Below are 15,653 nucleotides of genomic sequence, written 5' to 3'. Positions count from 1 at the left end.
GTGTGTGTGTGTGTGTGTGTGTGTGTGTCTGTGGGGGGGAGAGAGAGAGAGAGAGAGAGAGAGAGAGAGAGAGAGAGAGAGAGAGATAGCAAGTAAGAAAGATGAAGCGGGAGAGTGTGTGCATGTGTGTGTAAGAGATAGAGAAGGGGAGGATACAGGGGAGGAAAGTGTGTAGAAAGAAAGAGATTGAGTTTCTGTATGTGAGTATGTGGGTGTTTGTGTACTTGTTTTTGATTTGATTTGTGTAATTTCATGGAGCCATTGAAGATAAAAAAGCAAACAAAGGGACGTTGAGAAATGTCTGTGGATGTGCAAGTGTGTGTGTGTGTGTGTGTGTGTGTGTGTGTGTGCATAGACTTTCCAGTCATTGTTTTAGAGAGCATAGCAAAGCATTATATGTAGGAGGGGTTGGAGAATAGTATGTTATTTATCAATATCTTCCATATGCTCTGAGCATTGACTAGACTCACTAAATTACTGAGCCAATATTCACTGTGAAACACCATGCAAGCTTTCCAAGTGACTGAATCATTTGCTGTAGTAGTACTTACAGGAAGAGAGGGAAAAAGGTTGAGGGAGAAATAGAGGCAGAGGAGGATAAATACATTGTGGGGGAGGAGAAAGACAGAGGAAGTAACAAAGAAAAGTGAATGAAACCAAGCTTCATGTATTTACAGTGTTTTTTTCAATGATTGTGTTTGTGTTCCTCGCTGGTAAATACCAAGTCAAATTGTATGAAATGCTGTGCAGGCTTTTCTCATGGTTTGCGAAAACATTCTGTCTGGCAGATTTGCAACAGAAATGTGTTTTGGTTGTTTACATTAAAACCGTTACCTTTTCAAAAACATGTCTCATTTTGGTGTTGAAATGTTACATAACCTGCACTTTGCTTTCCAAACATCTTAAACACACTTTGCAATTAATCAGTATGAACTGAAAGACAGTGAAAATGAGAAATGGAAAAAACTTTACCTTATGGACCGCTGATGCATTTTATGGACTGCTGATGCCCTGAAATACTTATCACTTTGATTGTTTTTAAAGAACTGATTTTATTTCTTATCCTATTATTTCAATTTTTTTTAATATGGACTGAAATACTTGTCACTTTGATTGTTTTTAAAGAACTGATTTGATTTCTTATCCTATTTATTCAATTTTTTTAATCATAGGCTAATGAATTACTGCCACTGTCATATTGCTGGTCCTGAGAGCGAATTCCATTCTTCATGTGTCTAACATGCTCAATGACAATAAAATGAAATTTAATTGAATTGATAGTTTGTGATTTAAATCATAATGTTGCCGGTTTTATTTGGGAAAAGTTCTTCTATAGCTTCTTGCGTTTAGAAAACATTTAACATTTGAGAACTTTGGCTTCTTCTGTTAAATAAACAACAAGGGTTTTGTAGGAAAACATGTTTGTATTTCTCAAAGTAAGGTATGCAATACAAGACTGTTTTGGTTCCACTACCAAAACTAAGGTATTACATCAGCACAAGTAGCAAAACATTTTAAACGATACCCCAGCCTTACATAGACATTAGTTTCAGCTGTAACTAATTCACAGTACACATATAGGAATCCACCACTGTCCTCATTTACCCCTTTCACAAGTCAGGCACATTCATTTTTTCCAAGATGTTCTTTTGTGGGCATTTAGATTTCTTCTAGCATAGCCCTGGAAACCACAAACACAAACTGGGACAGATACTGAGGAACCACAGGGGGTCAGAGAATCCAAAAAAACATATCCAGCAGAGAAACATTTGGACTGTGATTTGTGTAGGCCCCCTACCAACGCTGATGTTTGTCACAAAAATAAATGAATAAACAGCCTTCTGTTGTTTTTGCTAGCCCTCCATCATGAAACACATCTTGTTGCTTTAAGAAAATAACTGTAAACATCTCCCACTGACAGTGCACTATACCATACAGTCCATCATCTGTTGCACCTAGTTGCTGTTGAGCTGCAAAAACTTGCTGTTTTTCTGTGCATGTTGGTGCAGAAACTGCTGAAGGTTTCAGTTTTCAGGCTACAGCGCTGCTACAGTAACTGCAGCCACTCCACCCGGGGTTTAATAGATCAGCAAGTGTCTAATAAAGTTCTCTTACAGGAAAAAAAACAAAATCTACTCTATGTGTGCGACAGAGTAGTAGTTGATCACACAGATGTCTAATAACTAAATGCAGCCATCCACACAGACAGACAGACAGACAGACAGACACACACAAGTACTTAAGTGGTGGATGCTCATTGACAAGGTGATTGATGCTGCTGTTGTCTCTCTCTCTCTCTCTCTCTCTCTCTCTCTCTCTCTCTCAGCTTCCCAAACAGAACCATCAGCAATAATGAACACTGGTCCAGATGTAAATTTCACAACAGTTGGGCTTGTCAGTTCATGAGTGTAAGCACACACATGCACACACATAAATAAACAAGCATGCATTGCTGTACATATGAAAAAGACGGAAAATAATGGAAACATCACAGGGAACAAATTGTGAATAGTTAGTATAGATGTTAGCTGACAAAAAGCAGATTTTCAAAAAAGTGTGACTGAACTATTTGTAAGGATCTGCATTTCTGGCTTACACAGATTATCAAAATCTAGGGGACATATAGGAGATTGGTTTAAACCAAGTTTCACAAGGCTTTTATATGTCCGTACGCATCGACAATTTGTTGTGTCCTTTCTTAACAAGAAGTTTAGTGTCCTCTTGTAACAGCTAAAAAATGGTGGTATGGTTATAGAAAATGAAGGAGAAAAATGAAAAGGAGCTGCTGTTAATGTTACTCTAATTAAAAAAAAGTGTGTTTTTAAAGGGTATTTTTAGAATCCTATTATTATCTTTAACCATAATTTAATTTTCGCACAGATAGATTCCCTGAATTATTTTGATAAAAATAAAAACTTAAGAAAAGATCCTAAGCTGTCAAGTCACAATTACAAAGGCATCTACACAGAGGACTGAATGCTAATTAGCAGCATTAATCTGTTTTAAGGAGTCTGACAATCACCATGTGTTTCAAAGCAACATGAGGCTTTAAACAACACGATGATGAAGTTCCAAACAGGATAAATGGGCAGTGTCTGAATAGATGCATACATCTTAGAGCTCTCTGTGGACGACATTATTACCATGGGAGGTCTGAAGATTACTGATTACTAACTGAGGACCTCAGCAGTTTGAACATCAGAAGTGAACATATGACTGATCTTCTCTGGCTGCTCCTGCTATGAATTAAAACACCTACTGTATTCTGGGTAAAATCTGTGGATGAATTTAATTGTATCCAGTTAAGTCAGCTGATGATTGGTGCATTTATCTACCTAGATTATAAGACTCATGTAAACAGTGGTTTACAAAAGTCATTGAGTCACTTGGAATGGGTTTTACCTGATTTTTTTTTCTGTACTCTGGGTGTTTAATATGTTACTGTGGTTAACCCAGGGCCATAGTAAATCACTTTAGCATTGTGAGGAGTGATTGACATTACCAATGTACATGGGCACAATGAAATTGCTGACCTGCTCTTGTAATACAGATGCCCTCTGGAAATGGCTTAAACCTGGAAAATTATTTAATGAAGCAAATGAGAGCAGTCTGAAAAATCACGACAGCGTATTCCAAACACGAACAGACTACAGCGGCAAAAAGACCGAAACACAGAGAGAAGGAAAAAGAAAGTAAAAGAGAACAGGGTAGCCAGGGAAAAGCTATGATTATAATTGGAAGGATAATTAGAGAATAATGATGATAACAATAATGAAACCATTTTGTTTAAGACCAAAGCAATCAGCAATTGTCTGCATTACTAGAGGAAAGCTAACTTTGTATCTTTATTTTGCATTTCAGTAATTTAATTTCAATATTTCCTATCCAAGGCCAAATTTATAATTATTTTAGTGATTTGACTATACTGTAGATAATTGTCGGGAGAGCCAGAACTTGGCACCACAGGAAGCACTTATCATGAAGCTGTCACTGATTGCTGTAGGTCTTACTCAGCTTGTCACAGGACACTGGTGACTAGATATTTATTTGACAAATCTGTAAAAGGACTTTTTATCAAATACCCCCTAATCTTGACACTGCTGGGGGTGCTACAGCATGCAGCACTTTAAGGAGCATAATCAGAGTTTCTGTTTCTTTGTGAGTCACAACATTCACAGACACATTTTCAGCTGATGTGTTTCCCTGCTTGTGTGTTGGTAAAGAGAGATGAAGGACTGAAAGAAGAACAGAAATGAGTGGGTCAAGGAAAGAAAAGAGTAGGTTTTTCACATAATGCCACAGGAATATTGTGAATGTCTTATCTGCGGCAGTCATACAAACCTCTTTGTGGAACGAGGGGCTAATAGGTTGACTAGCTGACTGACCGTCTGAATGGATGAATAGCTGGCTGACTGACTGGCTGACTAGCTTAGTGACTTTCCATCCATCCGCCCGCCTCTCTCTCTGTCCCTCACTCTGTGTGTGTCTGTCTGGATGTCAGGCCCATTAGCTCATTAGGCGGTGTGTGTGATTGGAATAAGAACTAAGCTAGCACAAATCTCTGTGACACACACATTCACACCATCTTTTCTTTGTCTGTCTTTGTCTCCACTTGCCCTTTCTCAGTCTTTCGGCTGCCTATTCTTTTTTTTGCTTCCTTTGGTTGCCTCCTCCCTAGCAATTGTTACGCTCTGTTCCTTCCTCCTTCTCTCACTTCCTGTGTGTCTCTGACTCTATCTCTGTCTCTATCTATGTCTTAATGTCTCTTTACTTCTATACCACCATTATGGCTAATAAAATCTCCATAATAAAGATCATAAAAGTGGACAAAAGCACTATTTTATCCAGATTGCCACACAGTAGCAGAAGAGGACTAGGTATTGATTACACTGAATGATCATAGGCTCATGGCACTCACTGTGTTAGAGAAAACTTTTATGAAGTTACTATAATTTTCTCCCAGAGCTCGGACAAAAATGATCATGCAAATCACATAAGGATGTTGTGCCTACAAGTGGATGCAGCTGGCAAAATTGTGTGTGTGTGTGTGTGTGTGTGTGTGGGGGGGGGCTGCTTAATGCTAAGTAGGCACAAGTATCCAACTATACATTATGACATCAGGCAACAGGCCATTATGAATTTTTAAAAAGGCTGCAAATAACTATAAACAGCTGCCAGTAAGTACTACTCCTTTAATTTATTTCATCCATTAAAAAGTTAGAAAATTCATGCATGAAAGTTTTTTAAGGAGTTCTTTTATCAATGGACAAATAGCCATGAATAAGAAGTACAAAAGTGACAAGCAAAGCTGGATGCAGCCTGCAGCGGGTCCTTTAGCGTTGGACCTCTCTACCCGGGCCAACAGGAACAGCTGAGCCCCCTACATAGTTTACTGTAGCTTTACTCGGGAAGGGCTAGCCTCAATGCTGTAATTCAAAGGTCACTGTTTTTAAAACACTGACCAAGCAGGAATGTCCTGTGAGTAATGCTACCATTGTGCTGACCTTGAGAGAGGGAGAAACATCTTTTGCATAATCTCGCTGGAGAACACAACCACAACAGTGTGCAGTTCTTTTGTGGGGAATAAAGTTACAAGTTTATAACTTTTAACCTGGCATATTATTTATTGTGCTGACGTGTGAGCTGCACATGCATTTGTTACTAATATGTTGCTTTGTTGTATGTGGGGAACAGTGGATACAGTCATGGCTCTCTGAGCTGTCTCATTTCTCCCTCCTCCTCCTTCTCTGTCTTCGTGACTTTGATTATGTCTTGCTTTTTCTCTCTTGCTTACTTTTTCTATTTCCATCTCCCTACAGTATCTCTGTTTCTGTCTTCTGTTTACATCTCTCTCTCTGTCCTTCTTTCTCTGTCTGTCTTTCTGTCTATCGCTCCCTCTCTAGCTATGGGTTCCTATGGTGACAGGTGTCCGGTCATTCTTTTCTGTTGCTATGGTAACTGACTACAGTTGAAATCCTGCTCTCTGATCTTTGTGTCCTGTCATTAATGTAGCTGTGTGTGTGCGTGCGTGCGTGCGTGTGTGAATTTGCCTGCTTCTTCAGTGACAAAATTCAGATAGTTAGACAAGCTGTCAGTTCCTCCATGTCAGGTATAGGGTCTGTATTGCGACCACTAAAAACCCCATCAACTATAAAACCTTGGAAGAAATTGTGCACAATTTGAAATCCTCTACTTGCTGCTTTGATATACTCCCTACAGGGAGTTAAAAAAATGTTTTAACTGGCATCAGATCTTCTACAAATAGACAACACTTCCCTTCTGTCAAGCTATTTCCCAAAGGGCCTGAAAACTGCCGTTATTAAACTCACTAATAAACAATTATAGGCCCACATCAAGCCTTACATTTTAAGTAAAATCATTGAAAAGGATGTTTTTCAACAACTGAACACCTACTTGGCCTTCAACAATTGTTTTGATGTGGTTTTCGACTGCTCCACAGACAGACTTGGACTTTCTGGTTTAGGAAAAGAAGAACGGGGAAAGGAAACACGCGGGAGACGGCCGCAGCCTCTGGGGGACGCGGGACAACAACAACAACGGGACAGTTGTGTTTAGGAAAAGAACAATTGGGAAAGGTATCGTCACACGCGGGACACGGTGAAAGTCCTGTGTTGTTTGACCCATCCACCCTCCCTGCGCGGATTTTCGGCATTTCATACTAGTCGCTACTGTAGTCGTGCTATGATCACGAAAGATGCTTCCCATTGAAATACATCAGTTTAAAAAATGTGCTGACCACCACGAAAAAAGACAAGATAAAAGTGTCCGTGTACACAAATCAATAATTAAATAACGTGACCATTTCACGAACTGCCGTGAGATGACACACTGATAAACTGTTATAAATCCTATTTGAATCATAGGGGCTATTATGTGTCGATTGATAATTACACATCTAATTGCACAAAAATTACATGTGAAGTTCCCCATGGCTCCATTCTCGGGTCTCTTCTGTTTAACATCTACATGCTCCCACTAGCTCAGATCATGGAAAACAACAAAATTAACCATAAAAATGTAGACAACCCACAAATGTATATAAAGATATCACCAGGGGACTATTGTCCTATAAAAGCATTGAGTAAATGCATTGGACAAAACTAAAGACATTGAGAAGAAGAAGATTAAATGTCAGCGCTCAGCTTCAGTCGCTAACGTTAAATACCACAAACCAAGTCAGAAACTTGGTGTAGTTATGGACTCAGACCTAAATTTCAATAGCCACATTAAGACATCAGCCTATAACTCTAAGAATATGTCAAGAATCAGAGGTTTCATTAGGATTTAGAAAAACTTGTATTAATGTTCAGTAGTTGCAACAACTGTAACATTGTCTTCACAGGTCTCTCTAAAAAGTCAATCAGACATCTGCTCAGTTCTCAGATGTTTACACTGGCTTCCTGTGTGTCAATTAATTGTGTCAAGATTCTTCTTAAATACAATACATTTCTGATCTGCTGCTCCCTTATGAACCCTCCAGACCTCTCGGTATGCCTGGGACAGAGCTGCTTACTGAGCCCAGAGACAAAACTAAACATGGAGAAGCAGAATTCAGTTTTTGTGCACCAGATATCTGGGACAAACTCCCAAAATACCTGAGGTCTTCTCCAACTCTCAGTTCTTTTAAATCAAGGCTAAATACTTTTCTGTCTGCCACTGCCTTTTATTGAATAACATTTTGGGCTATTTATATATATATATATATATATATATATATATCTTTCAATGTAATTCTTCTTCTTCTTTTTTGTATCTGTTCAATTTTATTTTAACATATTTTTATCTTAGATTTTACTTCCTCAAATCCTATTTAATTGTGCCATTTTATCTTTGTCTTTTTATATTACCTTATGTTTGTTTTCTCAATGCCTTTTGTGTCTTATGTAAAGTGCTGTGAATTGTTTTTTTGTTGTTGAAAGATAAGACAAATACACCTGCCTTGCACACAAACACAGAATTGCCATACTGTAAATGGTAATTATTTTAAAAGAATCCTTGTAAATTTGATTCCTACAGTGTTAAGGTAAACCTCTGAATCAGGGCTTTCCTCTTCATGGCATGGTACCTTGAATGCCAAATTATGCATACAGTACCCTTCCTATATGCACACCATATTTCTTCATAGAACACAGAGTTGGCAGTGATGCAACACCCCTGGAGGAATTTGGAATTCAGTGCCTCGTTCAAGGGCACTTCAGAATTGTTTTGTGAGCAGACACCTTTCATTGCAGAATACATCGTCCTTTCACAAACTTTTCTTTAGAAGGGAGAGAGCAAAGGGCTGGCAGTCAGTGCAGTGTCATCAGACTAGTTTGTGATTCAGTGCCTTGTTCAAGGGCACTAACAGGCAACCACCAACCGGCCCTATCACACAGAGACCAGAGATCTGTTAGGCCTAGAGATTGCACTGTAACCCTCCAGTTCGTACTCAACCACTGTATCTTGAGGCTTGCTCTTTGTATCTATAGTGTGTAATCCTGTATTAAAGCACGAGGCCACAGTACTGAAGCTATTCAGGTCACAGGGCATCCAATATCTTTAGAAAGCTGAGTAGTGATAATGTTAAAATATCAAGGGATTAAATAAAAGTAGGGATGCATCGAATCCAGGATTCGGGTTTGGATTCGGCTGAATATTGGGCTTTTTGACGGGGTTCGGTTTCTGCCGAACCTTAGAATGTTTTTCCACCGAACTGAACCCTACGCTTGCACTATACACGCGCTACGCTGGTCGACGTAATGACGCCGACATTGATTACGGGAAGGTGTTTACGTAGGTGGACCGTTCAATGCAGTAGGCTGTGAGAAAGTGAAAATGGAACTTGTGAGCAGAAAAAGTGTTGTTTGGCAGTACTTTCAGTCAAAAGAAGGTGATTCAAGTCGAGCTACATGTTCAATTTGCAATGCCGATTTGTCTCGTGGTGGCAAGGACCCTTAACAATACACAACATCGCCGCTGTTAAAACATTTGCGTATGAAACATCCGAAAGAATACGAGTTGTGCATGAAGGACTCTACAGACAGCAGCCAAAATGCAGCAACTTCAGGTACGGCAAAGGAAGGACAGTCACAGCTAAAAACTTGTGTTAACCAGACAGTGCCTCTCGCGGGCTGTCAGCCGTTCTCTCGGCAAATGAGTCTCCCTACAGTGGGAGCGGAGCGACCGAACGGCCGGTTGCTGCTCGTAGCTAACGTTAGCTTTCTAATTACACCCACCCAACATGCCTTCATCATTCACTGGTTAGCGAAAATTTGCCAAACAAAATTGTCACTCAGCTGGCGATAGCGATGTGTTTTCCTACGATGTGAAAAGAGCGAGTGAATTCAACATTAAGTTGTTACATTTAACTATTTTAGAGGCTGTGGACGTTGTTTACTTCATTAATGTGTTTACTGTGTTAATGGACTGAGGATGGGAGTAGGATTCAGTATTCGGTTTCGGATTTGGCAGAATCTTAACCAGTGGATTCGGTACTCGGCCGAACCCCAAAAATCTGGATTCGGTGCATCCCTAAATAAAAGGGCTGCAAGTAATTTTTGTAATTTCATAGCAGAATAAAACAATTATAAGATGCAATTTAAAAAAAAGTTACATTAGCTGAAGTCTTAAAAAAATGTAAGAGTTGTGAGTCTTTTGAATGTTATAGATGTTGCACCTCATGTTATTCTTTGCTCTTACGTTTTTCTTACTGCATCATCTCCATGTACTGATGACGATTATGTAATAATCTAGTCTAGAACAGCTACGAAATGGACCTTGTGGTAAGAATGTTTACCTTATCATAACTGTATGCACTGATGCTAATTTTATTAGGGCCCGAGCGCCAACAGCGGCGAAGGCCCTATTGAAACTGAAGGAATTATTATTATTTTCTGCAAGTAAATTGGCTTTTTGAGGGGCTTAACATATTCAAAAACTCACCTGCTGAAGTCTGCTGAAACTTTACGTATTTTAAGGGTTTCGGGAATAGGTGCCCAATAATGGCTCTCTAGCGCCCCCTACAAAGTTAAAAAAATTGAGCCCCTGCAGTGCGTTTATCGTTGACTCATGTCAAGACGTACAAAAAACGTCATTAGAACCATACCCTAAACCCAACAGGAAGTCCGCCATTTTTAATTCAAAGTTCGAAATTAGTGCGATTTTGGCCATTTCCACATGTCGTACTTTAACGAACTCCTCCTAGAGATTTCATCCGATCAACTTCAAATTTGGTCTGTGCCATCTTAAGACATTAAAGATGAAAAGTTGTTAAAAGAAAAACTTTTCGTCATAGGGCGTGGCCGTGGCGGGGCGGCCATTTTGTGCGTTTCGCTGCCAAAACAGGAAGAGGGTGTAACTCGAGTGTACATTGTCCGATTGGCTCGAAACTTTTCAGGATCCATAAGAGTCCAACCCTGAGGACAAATAAAGGCCGATATTTACTTAAAGTCATAGCGCCCCCTAGTGGCAACAGGAAGTAGGCCTAAAAGTCAAGGTGCTATACTTTAACGAACTCCTCCTAGAGATTTCATCCGATGGACTTCAAATTTGGTCTGTACCATCCCAACATCCCAAGAGGATTCTTGTGTGAGGTGTCATTGAACTCAGCAGAGAGTTCCTTCTTCATTGGTCATAGTTTGGCCCGCCCCCCCAATGCTTAATGCCACGCCCCCTTTCATAAATGGTGACCCAGTTAAGGTAGAGTCTTATGTGAGGTATCAATGAACTCAGCAGAGACTTCCATTTTTATTGGTAAAGGTTTGGCCCGCCCCCTATACTTTGGCCACGCCCCCTTTCACAGCTAATGAACCCTATGACGTAGAGTCTTGTGTGAGGTATCGTTGAACTCAGCAGGGAGTTCCCTTTTCATTGATGACGATTTGCGGTGTCTGAGTGCCACGCAAATGCACGGTCGCAAGGAGCGGTAAACGCCTGTAACCCCGATGCGCGCAGAGGAGCGAGGGCCCGTCCATCGCTGCTTGCAGCTTTAATTAGATTTTGTGTTTATTGATCACCTTTCATCCACTCTAAAATTGTTAACATCCAGTTTAGAAGAGTACATTACATAATTTCTAAGTTAAGTAACAACTTTAGTAATATTACATTATGAATGTTCCTTTCATGCCAGCGTTTTGTTTAGTCACACCTATTAAATATAAACTGTTATTTAGGAGCTTAACTCTTAATGTGGTGAAGGTGTTGGACCTGATTTTGTTACCATGGTGATTGACTTTTATATTCAGTTTCTGTTCTCTCTGGTTTCGTCCTTGCTAACTCAGAAGTTAATTGGTTAACAAGACACTGAGGGCTGTGGAGGCGGGGTTAATGTCTGATATGCTAATATCGCCATGGAAACACAGTCACAGCAAGAAGCAAGAAGGCAGTGACTAATGGCCCACTCATCTGATATACCATTCAATTTCTCCCTCTCATTTTCCTTCTTTCCACAGTCTCTCTCTCTCTCTCATCTGAATCCCACTCATCTCTCTGTTTCCATTCTTCCTGCTGTCGCTCATTTCTGCCCTCTGCCTCTCCTCGTCCACTCTATGCCTTTATTCTGTCTTTCTCGCTGTGTTCTCTTTGTTTTTTCCTGTTTCCTTGCAATCAGTGTTGCATTGCCAAAAAAAGCAATGAAATTAAAATGAATTTGAAGTAATGGTGAGGCAAGAACAGCGCTAAAGAACCGAGACAACACACGACAATGACACATGCAACAATACACAGTTTAAATGCAATCTCTCATCAACTAATACTCTCTCTCTTTTCCTCAAGTACTTAACTGTATGACTCATGTGTTCAGACACATTTTCATGTCTCCGTCAACATGAAGTGACAAGAGACTCACAGAGGCCCCTTTAAAGTATTAATAAAAACAGTTTCCCATGTCCCCATATGAAACAGTATCTTCCTGCATCTCCTTCCAACTTTCTCTCACTGTGTCTGTGACTCATAGCTTTTTTTGACAACTCAGTAACACAAAGAGATAAGAGACGACTAGTTAATTACTAGTCTGTTAAACACAAAGACAGGAGACACCCTCTTCCATATCTAAAAGATGTGGGGGGGGAAACAATGAGACAGACTGTGTTTGATGTTGATGGCACACAATGCTTGAGAAGTCTTAATTAGCAGTGTAGATAACCTAAGTTATAACCACGGATCCACCACGACAGATGAAGCTAATTGGGAAAACCACACCAGCAGGGAACAAACACTCTTTGTTAATTCCCTTCCACATGTTCTAAGATTGACTAATGTTATGATCCTGGGTAATATTTGTTGATGTTTGATTTGATAGATCTCTCTCTTTCTCATGTGTAAGGGGGATGAGCAACAGGTGGTGGCCCCATGATTGGTCTGTTTGAATGGATGCTGCCTCGCCATTGGACAGTCTGATGACATCATCCCATTTAAGCAACCTGCTCTCCTTCACTAGCCTGGGAGCCAGCTCATGTTGTATTTCCTCTGGCAGATACGTCTGGTCCCCCCTCCTGTAATTCTGATATACTGTGTCAGAATAGTAGTAGTAGTTTAGGTTAAAGACATTTGTCTTCAATGTTGTTTTTGTTAGAAAATTAGGGTTTGGTATTACTGTAGCAGCATGTAGCAACTCCACTGCGCTGTGGAGAACCTAATGTCTGGCAAAATGAGACTAGCATCAAGCTAACATTGACATTGTGTGACGTTTAGCGTTCTCAATCTGGCAACTCCCATGAATTTCGACGCTGGGGAGGAGGGGCTGGGGGAGACGACTATTTTCAGTATTTTGAATTCGGACTGCAGTAACCATTTTAAACGCTAGCTGTCAGTATTACATATTGGACCTTTAAGTCGCTCTTCAACAACTGAAATCACAAAGACCACAAATACGAAGCCCAACATCAACAACTTGAAAGCACACCAGCGTTAGTGCTTGTATTATCCGATTGACATTAGCCATTTCATTCATGCTTTACAATCATTGGCTCATTCACTAGCTTTGTGGTTACTAGCTAACTGACGTCTAATCATAGTCATGCAGGTGTACAGTGCATTTATTTTTCTCACTATTACCCTGCTGATACATTCATGCCAGATATGTTTGCTGCCAAAACCTCCCTCCACCGTTCACAATCTTTGCTTATATGCCATATAAGAAACCTTGTTGCTCCCCCAAAGAGCTGATCTTATTCCAACTATTAGTTGGAATAAGATCAGCTTTTTGGGGGATCTAATTGTATCACTATATGCTACAAACGGTCAATTATTCTGTGTGTCTGACTGAACTTCTCAGATGTTAAGCAGAAATTAAAAGCTCTGTTGATTCTTCGGTTCTGCATTTTCAGCTGCAGACAGATGGTCTCCTTCAGCTCTGGTATGGAGCAGATGTCGAGAGCAGCGGCAGTCACAGAGACAATGTGACCTACCTTCTGATCCACAGATGCCCCACACTGCACATGGCACCGCACTGACCTGTCAGAAGTGATGTGGTTTGTAGAGGCCTGTGTTAAATCAACCCCTAACTAAGTTGAGAAGAAGAAATACAAATACAAAATGTAGCCTGGAAATTTGCAACTGAAATTAGAAAAAAGTCCCCAAAAGGAACAGGGAAATTTCTTAATTAACACTTATGAATGAAACAAATTTTCTAGGGCAACGCTGCCACTATGGTCACGAGAATGAGGACAGGGAAATTCAGACTATGGAAGGCAGAGAGTATGTTGTGGGGAGAAAAGTCCTGCTGGTTCATCCTTATTTCAGCTCCTGGAGGTTGAGTGTCCTCAAAGGAGGTCCACATCACTTGCTGAGCTTCTGAGTCAGCCACATAGTGACAACAGGTTTTTGAAAGATGGGTTTCATTTTCTGCCTGACAAGTGAAGAAACATATGTAGTGTAGGTACTGAAAATACCTGTATTTGTGATATTTACAGTGTCAGATGTGCACATTGCATTGTAGGCCTTAGAACATTTACATTTCAGCACAACAAACATATATTCATAAGGCCAAAACCAATCGTCAGTATTTTATTCACTGTGTTTAGGCACAGTAGACCTTCAGATCTTCGTGGCTGCAGGTCCTCTGTGGTCCTCCCATGAGGCCCCTTCACCCAACATACAACACACAAGTATCTTAGGAACCCTGTTTTCTGTTTTATTTCTTTATCACTACATTTACTGCTATAACCACCTAAAATGAACATTATGACTCCAGAGGGAGCAGTTGCTGCTGGATTCAAAAGTGCATTGTCGGCATAGTTGTAGTGCCTGTAGAGTTCACATGGTGAGTTCATGTTTGGGGTTTCTTTCAGACAGTCTCAACACAATCTAGTAAACAAGATGACAAAAAGGCAGCCTAAGTGTCCGGTTAAATTAGCAATGGCAAAGCTTTATTTTAGTTCATTAGGCTTATAACCATTTGGTAAACAACATGCACTGACAGTGAGGGAGAGGCAAAAGTCTCATGAAGCCCTGTCTGGATCAGAAAATCAGCAGCAAGCCTTGACATTTTGGTGGATGAGGTGGTCATCATCACTCTGCATGCAATATTGACTGTGGTCCTCCATCACTCAGTCTGTGTTTGGGAATCAGAGCAGGGCTTTCGTGCAAGGAACCATCAGTATTTCCATTGCTCCACCACTGCAAAAAATATCAAGGGCCATGTCTGCTGGAACAATGGTGCCCTCTCTCTGTTTTTGTTGTAAAGCAATGATATTCCTTTCGCGCCATGGAGCAACCCAACACAATTTTAGATTGTTCTAGGCTGCTAGTTCAAAATAATAAAAAATAATCAATGCACAGAAATCTGGTTCTGTAAGAGGCTACTTTCAATATACACAACACAAGCACATTTAGCTGTATTTGCACAAACACACACACACGCAAAAGTGTTGGCCAAAGAGCAGTAGTTCTCAAGCCGAAAGGAAAAAGAGATTACTGTCTCATTCTCCCTCTTCTTCTGTTGTTCACTGGTTATCTTTCTCTTCTTTCCATCTATCTTCTCTATCTGCCCTTGGCAATAGCATGGTAATAAAAGCTAAAGAATACCTTTGAGTTTCGACTCCCTCTATTTCTCTCTGCCCCCTTTGGCCTGCCATTATATCACCCACCCACCCACCCACATACACACACACGGACACACACTGATACGTACATTATACACACAAACAAACACACACTAGTATATCAAGTTTTGACTGAATTACATTTTGACTGATAGTGCTCTTGAGGGCAAAGCAAAGATAACTCACATGTGTGTGTGTGTGTGTGTGTGTGTGTGTGTGTGTGTGTGTGTGTGTGGGGGGGGAGAGTGGTAGGTACAAGGTTGCAGGATTTACACTGTGTGAGTGTGTGTGTGTGTGTGTGTGTGTGTGTTTGTCCATTGCTCAGGGCTACAATAAATGGAATAGCTAACCTGAAAGAGTTGGTCTTCACTGCAATGCTAGGGCTGCCAAGCTCTGCTAGCACAGCCAATACAGACAAAAATCTGACATTGCAGAGATAAAGCGTTTTTTTTGTTTTGCTCCATATTTTTTCTTCTGTCTCTCTCACAGACACACACAAACCTACCTGAAAGCAGGAAAAAAAGTGGTTGACTAGACCACAAACAAGACCATATGTATATCTTATTTCTGGTGTCTTCTAATGATATTAAAACACGTTTTTTTTTTACAATG

The 15,653-nt window shown here is 40.3% G+C and overlaps 1 long non-coding RNA gene across 1 annotated transcript in view; it reads left to right on the top strand.

The window, feature by feature from the left end:
- Nucleotides 1-1,193: 1,193 nt before the first annotated feature.
- LOC118494789 overlaps nt 1,194-15,653 on the top strand; it is a 15,409-nt gene continuing 949 nt past the window's right edge. Inside the window, exons 1-2 of the long non-coding RNA XR_004896979.1 lie at nt 1,194-1,204; nt 3,690-3,692. This is a non-coding gene — a long non-coding RNA (uncharacterized LOC118494789). The remainder of the gene's footprint in view (nt 1,205-3,689; nt 3,693-15,653) is intronic.

Source organism: Sander lucioperca, chromosome 3 (genome assembly GCF_008315115.2).
Source record: "Sander lucioperca isolate FBNREF2018 chromosome 3, SLUC_FBN_1.2, whole genome shotgun sequence".
Classification (NCBI taxonomy): Eukaryota; Metazoa; Chordata; class Actinopteri; order Perciformes; family Percidae; genus Sander; species Sander lucioperca.
This window is presented reverse-complemented; position numbering and strand designations above follow the sequence as displayed.